The following is a 7,425-nucleotide window of genomic DNA, read 5'->3' on the forward strand; positions in this document are numbered from 1 at the left end:
ATGAATGCATTTGGGAGACACAGAAGCTGCCCATTTCTTATATCTGAAGAAACATCTTATTCTGAACACTAAACTGTGGAGGTGATAGAAATCCTAACCTGAATCCAGATCTGGTCTTTCTTGCAGAGAGGATGGTCTCTCTTTATAATGGGCCAAACCAAAACTCAAACGCTTCCCAAACTTTGGGTTGCTCTAAATTTGTTATGGTATATACAAACATTATTGCTTTAGACCCTGATGTTACAATAACATCTCCATGCAAAGGCCTCCTAACTTCTATGGAGCTCTGCATAGGTGCAGAGATATAGAGGCATGGATCTGGTTTGTAGGATAGTGGTTTGCATAACCATAGCATGAACGCTGCTGCTTTCACTCTCACATGTGAAAGCTTTTGTACATCTCCATTTACAATTTAGACTGTTGTCCTGCAAATTAATTTTGTTAAGATTCTTTACAGCTAATGTTTTTGAAGAGGAGATAGTAATATATTGTTTGCACACACAAAAAGATGAAACTTTTTACCACTTAAAAATATCTCTATCCAGATGTGCAACCGAATTTATTTTGCCTTTGCATAGGCTGGAGGAAGAAAATATTTGTCAGAGTATCTGGAACACAAATAACGTGGAGGAATATAGAGATAGCCTTGATTGGAACTGATGTGCTCAAAAGGAAATACACAATTGCCAAGTAAGTTTAACATCACAGCAAAAAAAATAAAGAGCTCTGCCATCATTACTGTATTGAACATACAGATGGTTATTTTCACATCTGTTTAGTCATGTTCTTGTTGGTATTACTGATCATTTACACTAGTAATACAAAAACTGAAAAGTGATGAAAATTCTCCAAAGTACATATTCAGAGTGTTTTTTTTTCTTTTCCATTCTCTATTTCAGGGGTTGGCAACCTTTCAGAAGTGATGTGCCGAGTCTTCATTTATTCACTCTAATTTAAGGCTTCGCGTGCCAGTGATACATTTTAACGTTTTTAGAAGGTCTCTTTCTATAAGTCTATAATATATAACTAAACTATTGTTGTATGTAAAGTAAATAAGGTTTTTAAAATGTTTAAGACGCTTCATTTAAAATTAAATTAAAATGCAGAGCCCCCTGGACCGGTGGCCAGGACCCGGGCGGTGTGAGTGCCACTGAAAATCAGCTCGTGTGCTGCCTTCAGCACGCGTGCCATAGGTTGCCTACCCCTGCTCTATTTAGTTTTATTTTCTGTGTGTGAAATTTACCCATGACATGGAGAGCTGGCACAAGGGCCTCTACACCGTGCCTATAGTCACACAGGGTTGCTGTGCTAACTCAAAGTAAGTTGTGACTTGCTAGAGATTTTGGAGTGGGTTAGGGGAATGGAAATGTGATACAGAACTCTGGAGATCCAATGACCCTCTTTCGGGGGATGTAGAGCAGCAATGGTCACTACTGCAGATAAGATTAGAGGCTGCATGGGGCTTGTGTGGTAAACCTGCATGCGCCTGCTTGTGAATTCTGTTGTAGAGTGTGAATTCTGTTCCATAGCCCCTGCTGAGTCCTCCCACCCAAGCCCATTTAGTCCACTTTTTTTCAGGAAGAGTGAATGTAAATCTATCAGTTTGATTCTTCTCAATAGCATAGTCTAAACTCCAGCCTGCTTGGATATTAGATGTTGCCATTTCGTTGGTCTGTCTGCAAAACCTTTGGCTGCAAATGCACTATACAGATGGGAAGTAGAACTACTGGCAATTTCTGAGTTCATTTCAATTGGGCGGTGCATTCCGTTATATTTGATGCAGGTTCTACACAAAGGATGGATTGAAGTTACAAATTACAACTTCCTCTAGGGCTGATACAGAGCAGAGACTCCAGAGGACTCCGAGTCTGTCATAATTAGAGCTAACTCTCATTTTTAAAGGATAACAGAGAAATGCCTGTTCACAACATTAAACAAAATGTCGCTAATTAATCTATGGTTATATTCCTGAAAGTCATTGGGAGTTAGGCCCCTAACTCACTTAGGTGCTTTTGCAAATCCTATCTGGCACCTACCTGCACCTTAATACCACTATATCTGGCCATAGGGTAAAAGCCCAGAGTTGTGGAGTGGGGTTCTGCAGAATCTCCCAAATCAGAGCACAAGGCGGGTTCCCCTCCACAGTCAGAGAATATCGTTAAAGACATCCCGCCCAGCTCTAAGTTGTTTCCCTAACTGGAAGCTTAGCAACAGACTTCAGTCGAGAGAAAAAAAAAAAAAGAGGGGATGATAAGGCCACAGAATTCCCTCCACACCATTCAGTGGCAATCATGGAGGGGAAAGAGGGCTAAGGTCACAACAGCTATGTGAGGTAGAGCCCTAGCCAGGGATTCGAGCTCCCCTAACCCATCACAACACTGATCCAAAAGAGAGAGTCAACCCGAACTTCAGCAAGGAGCTTTATTTTTAATATATGGGAAAACGAAGAAAAGAAAACTGGATGGATTCACTCCTCTCTCCCACTAGTGCTGCGCAAGAAAAGATAAACAGAGGCCTTAGCGATGTAATAAGTCCTACACTCTGTGTGGTTGCAGTTCGAGGAAGGAACAAGGGCTGGGAATAGAGAAACCCCAATGGGGAAGAGGGAAGGACAGAATTAAGAATTTTATTTGCATCCATTGTCCCGACTCCAAGCATCTCCACTATTCCCGCCCACAGGTGTTAGTTTGTTTCCTTCCCCTTGTATATACTAGTTTGAATTTCCTCAGTACAGGTCAGCCAGCTGGGTGGTCCCATATAGTTTCATATTTAAAATTATTAAAAGTCTCCCTGAGGTCAAGGGCTGTGATAGTAAGGGCTACTCACATGAATAAGGTTTTGCAGAGTTGAACCCAACATGCATGTATACCTCTTCTGTTTGTCAGAGGGTGGAGATGGATGGCAGGAGTAGGGTGACCAGATGAGGGGAAGAAAATACCGGGACACATGGGGTGGGGGGTGGGGGGGTGCCCGCCAGCAGAGGAAAAAAAAAAAAAAAAGATCAGTCAGGATGTGGGACAGACACCGAAATATTGGGACGGTCCCAATTTTATCGGGACATCTGGTCACCCTAGGCAGGAGAGAGATCACTTGATCATTGCCTGTTGGGTTCACTCCCTCTGGGGCACCTGGCATTGGCCACTGTCGGTAGACAGGATAGTGGGCTAGATGGACCTTTGCTCTGACCCAGTATGGCCGTTCTTATGTTCTTATGTCTCTCTTTGTTCAAATACAATGGAAAAGACTGTCTTTAAACCTTTGCCCTTCCGAATGTACTTTGTAAGCATAGAAGCTTTAAATATGCCAACTCATGCTGGGTGTGGCTGCTTGACCATCTCTTCTTAATCTCCATTTCCTGGGCAACTAAACATGCTGGGAATTTCTGGAATTTCCCATGGTTGTCCTGGGAACATCTGCTTCTACACCAGTATTCTGAAGAGTGTCTACTGAAAATAAAAGCCTCTGAAGTTGGACTAGAATGATCTGAGATGTGCCGTTTCTTCCTGAAGCACATGTTTAAAGCTACTTCTTGGCAATACCTTCAAAAGCCTGTTGAGAATTGGCAGCACGGTGTATCCAGATATGAAGTCAAGCATGTACATGGAAATAAAACCTGATCATTGCTGGGAACCACAACCTAACAGGCAGCCTAATGTAATGCAGGCACTTGATTTTTCTCATTTTCCTTAAGAGCAAATTTGCTGTTGCCACCTTGTGCTTGCTGTGATCGGCTCCATCCATCTCTGCTGGATTTGGTGGACAACCAGGACCTTTTCCCAACCCCTTGTAATCACAGAGCCTGGCTCATCTCATTAGCCAGAACAACACTGCAGTATTCAGATATGTTAAACATCCCTGATGTCTTCCAAAATATGAACATTTGTCTTTTAGCAATCAAGCTGAATTTTCTATACAAACAACTGATGTGGCTTACTAAGTCTGGAAAGACCATTAAGATCACCTGTCACAGAAATGCTAGAGCTACAGGCTTAATCAGTTCTTAGGATCATGTTTATTTTCCTCCTACAAAGAACACAAAGGAGGGGAATGTGAGAACATGTGCCATAAATCTCTATCCTCCTCATCAGAATTTCAGCATCTGTTCATATTAGAGGTGGACTTGAGCTGCATAGTTTGAATTTTTCCCAAAGTTTGAAGGTATTCAGATTCTGCCTATCTATAAGATGAACTAACAGGGTGTTGAAAAGGCAGACACTTTCTGTTCTAAACCAAATTTTGGTTCCTATGTAAAATCCCCCATAAAAGTCCTTTCAGCTTTGAACTTGGTGTATGCGGTCTGTGGCAAGCCTTTTTTTTTTTTTTAACCAAGTGTGAGATCATTTCATGAAGCCATTTTTAAAATATGGGACATAGAAATAATAAGTATTAATCATTATCTGACAATTCTTGCAATTACTTTACTACCGGATCCTGACTACTGGCTTGTCTGGAATACGTCAAACAAGATTTACTGGCAAGATCTTAATGAGATCTAGTCTGCAAGGCCAAAGCAGAGAGACAGAAAAAGCATATTTAGAAATGTCTAAATCCAGCCATTTCTTATGAGGTTTGCCAGAGGAACGGAAAAAGCTTAGGAAGCCTGCAGCAGTGTTGACAAGTTCAGCAGACTTCCTGCTCAGATACAGTAACTCAGTGCACCCACTAACCACACACAGAGACAGAGAAAGGTCCCCCAAGACCTGCATAACCAAGGAACCTACTCCGGTCCAACTTAGGAAGTCTATTTGGGCAGGACCCCATTCCTGTGAATCTTTGGAAATTCCTAATATGAGGAGTCCTCTCCTGTAGATCTTTTGGGACACACTGGAGTGGGAGGAGTTCTGAGGCATTGGGAATAATTCCTGTTGTTGTATACTATTTGTACTACAGTAGCACCTAGAAGACCCAACTGAAATTGGAGGACTGTTTATACTAGGCACAAACATATTCATAGATAGATAATGGTGTAATAATTACTTGGGTGGAAGTACTGATCTTCCCTGCTAACTTATCACAGGTACTTTTAATAAAGCATTGACAGTTACCAGCTATTGCTGTATCACAGTCTTCTCTTTCAACCTCCCTCTTTTGAAATTTTAAAATTGTAACTTGGTTTCAGATTTGTGTGGTGCTGTCATTTTAAATTTTTGGAACTGGTCTGAGGCTATAAAGGCCTGATCTAATCACAGGAAGATTTGCCTTGGAAAAAGATTATCAGTCAAGATGTTCATACCTTGTAAATGGCAAAATAAAGTAAGCCTACATTTTATAATGAATTAAATCTTATCTATAATTCATAATTTCACAGTGTGCTATGTGATGCATTTTCCTGCTATGTTGAAAAAGACAATTACTCTTTGAACAGCTGTGCTCTGACTAAGTATGTTTTTGAGGGCATATTCCTCTACTGTGCAATTTGCATTCTCTTTGTCACCCCATAAAAAGCTGACTTTAGAGGCAGCTTTTGTCATTGGATTCAACAACTTCAGTTATTACTATTGATTTTTCTTTATTTTATAATATTGTATTGGCTTTTTGGAAATACAATAGAAAAAGATTTTATTAAAATTAAAAACAAAAAAACCTTCGTCCAAAGTTCTTCCTTGGTGCAAAGAATAAGCTGAGGATAATGTCATAAATTACTAACAACATTATTACAGAATATTCAGCTTTCAGTGTTGGGGGAAGGGTTATTATTATATGCATGACATTTATTCTGTTACTGTGGGAGGTGAAAAAACATTAGATCCTTGAACTTTATATGTTCCTCTTAGTTCCATGGAAGATGTGAACAGCAATAGTAAATAAATAATCCAGAATATTAAATTACTGTACCAAAAATCTAATAATATTTTAGAGCCACTTATCCAACTACCTTCAATTTGAGTGTCTCCCCAGAGGGACAATGTTAAAAGAGAGAATCCACTTTGCAGATAATGATACATAAAAATGCGCCACTTTGATAGCAAGAACCATGAACATCAGGATTCTCCATTAACAGGAAATAAAATGTTTAATTGCATGCCACAACACATTTTCTTCTTTCCAAGAAAAGGGGAAATAATAGATGGTCCATAAATAAGAGACTCTCCCATCTAAATACTGGTGCCTGAGTAAACAATAGTATAAAAACACCCTCAAATAAATAAACTAACCAACTAACTAACTGACATCCTAGGTGAAATCAATGTACAGTATACTATCTTTCTTCCTTAGTTTTCCTCTTCTGATCCTCTTCATCTGTTTTCCCACTGTGCAGTATTCAGATGCTTTTATGCAAGTTCGACATCCCAGAATATAGCACTACGACTCTTAAAAGTTAGCTGGAGTTTTGCAGAAAATACAACTTCAGTATCAGATCGTTCAAGAACTGATGTTTTACCAGAGTAATTTTCTTTCTTCAACATTTAGTTAGAGAACTAAAACCTTGAGAAATAAACAAATATATATATATATATATAAATATATATATATATATATATATATATATATATATATTTCCCCACTCACCCAGGCACCCATACTGCCTGTAAAAATCTGTCCTTTCCTGTTATCAGTTAATAACCCAATCATGGGCCCGCATTCTCCCCTATTCCAGAACAGAGATTCCCTTGTTGGGATTCTATAACAATGTACAACATATATGTGATTTTAATACACACCCACACACCCCTTCAGTACTTGAGATAAGAAATTCCTCATGAAATGCATTAGGCTTGTTCCTCCACCAGATAACTCCCCAGGATCTCTACATTAGTTGCTCCCAAATGATTTCTGCACAAAGGAAAATGTGTATTCCATTTTGACATTGTTTCATTTTGATCTTCTGCTTCATTCTCCACCTAGTGTTGGGGTGAGAGTTTCCACCTTTGAGCCTACAGATGGAAACTGTATTTCTTATAATTTATCTGATAGTGGAGCAGGGAGGTAATAAATACTTCTGGTGGAATTCTACACCACTGTGCATGCGCAGAATTTATGTCCCCCCGCAGATTTCTTTGCTTCCCCGTCAGAAAGTCATTTTTCTGCGGGGAAGCAAAGAGAAGCCACAAAAGTGGTCATGCGACCCTCCCCAGCAGTACGTTTTGGGTGCCCAGGGCAGCCGGCAGTGGTAAATTACTGTGGGGCAGGGGGTGGGACTAGGGAAGACCTGGCTGGTGGCTCCTACCCTGCGCCGGGCTCAGTTCCTAGTCCCAGCTGGGCTGGGGAGGATGGGATTTCCTCTTCCCCTGCACGGCATCCAGGGTTGGGTCAGACCCACCCCCAGATTTCTCGCCTGGCTGTAGGAAACTCTGCAAACACCCCCACCTCCTCGCTCTTCCTGCATACATTGCTCCTCTGCTGCAGGGGGCGGGATCACTGTAGAGGGAGCTGATCCCCCATCCACCTAACTCCCGTGCATCCAGACCCCCTCATACCCAGACC

This window comes from Emys orbicularis, chromosome 7 (assembly GCF_028017835.1).
Source record: "Emys orbicularis isolate rEmyOrb1 chromosome 7, rEmyOrb1.hap1, whole genome shotgun sequence".
NCBI classification, from domain to species: domain Eukaryota; kingdom Metazoa; phylum Chordata; order Testudines; family Emydidae; genus Emys; species Emys orbicularis.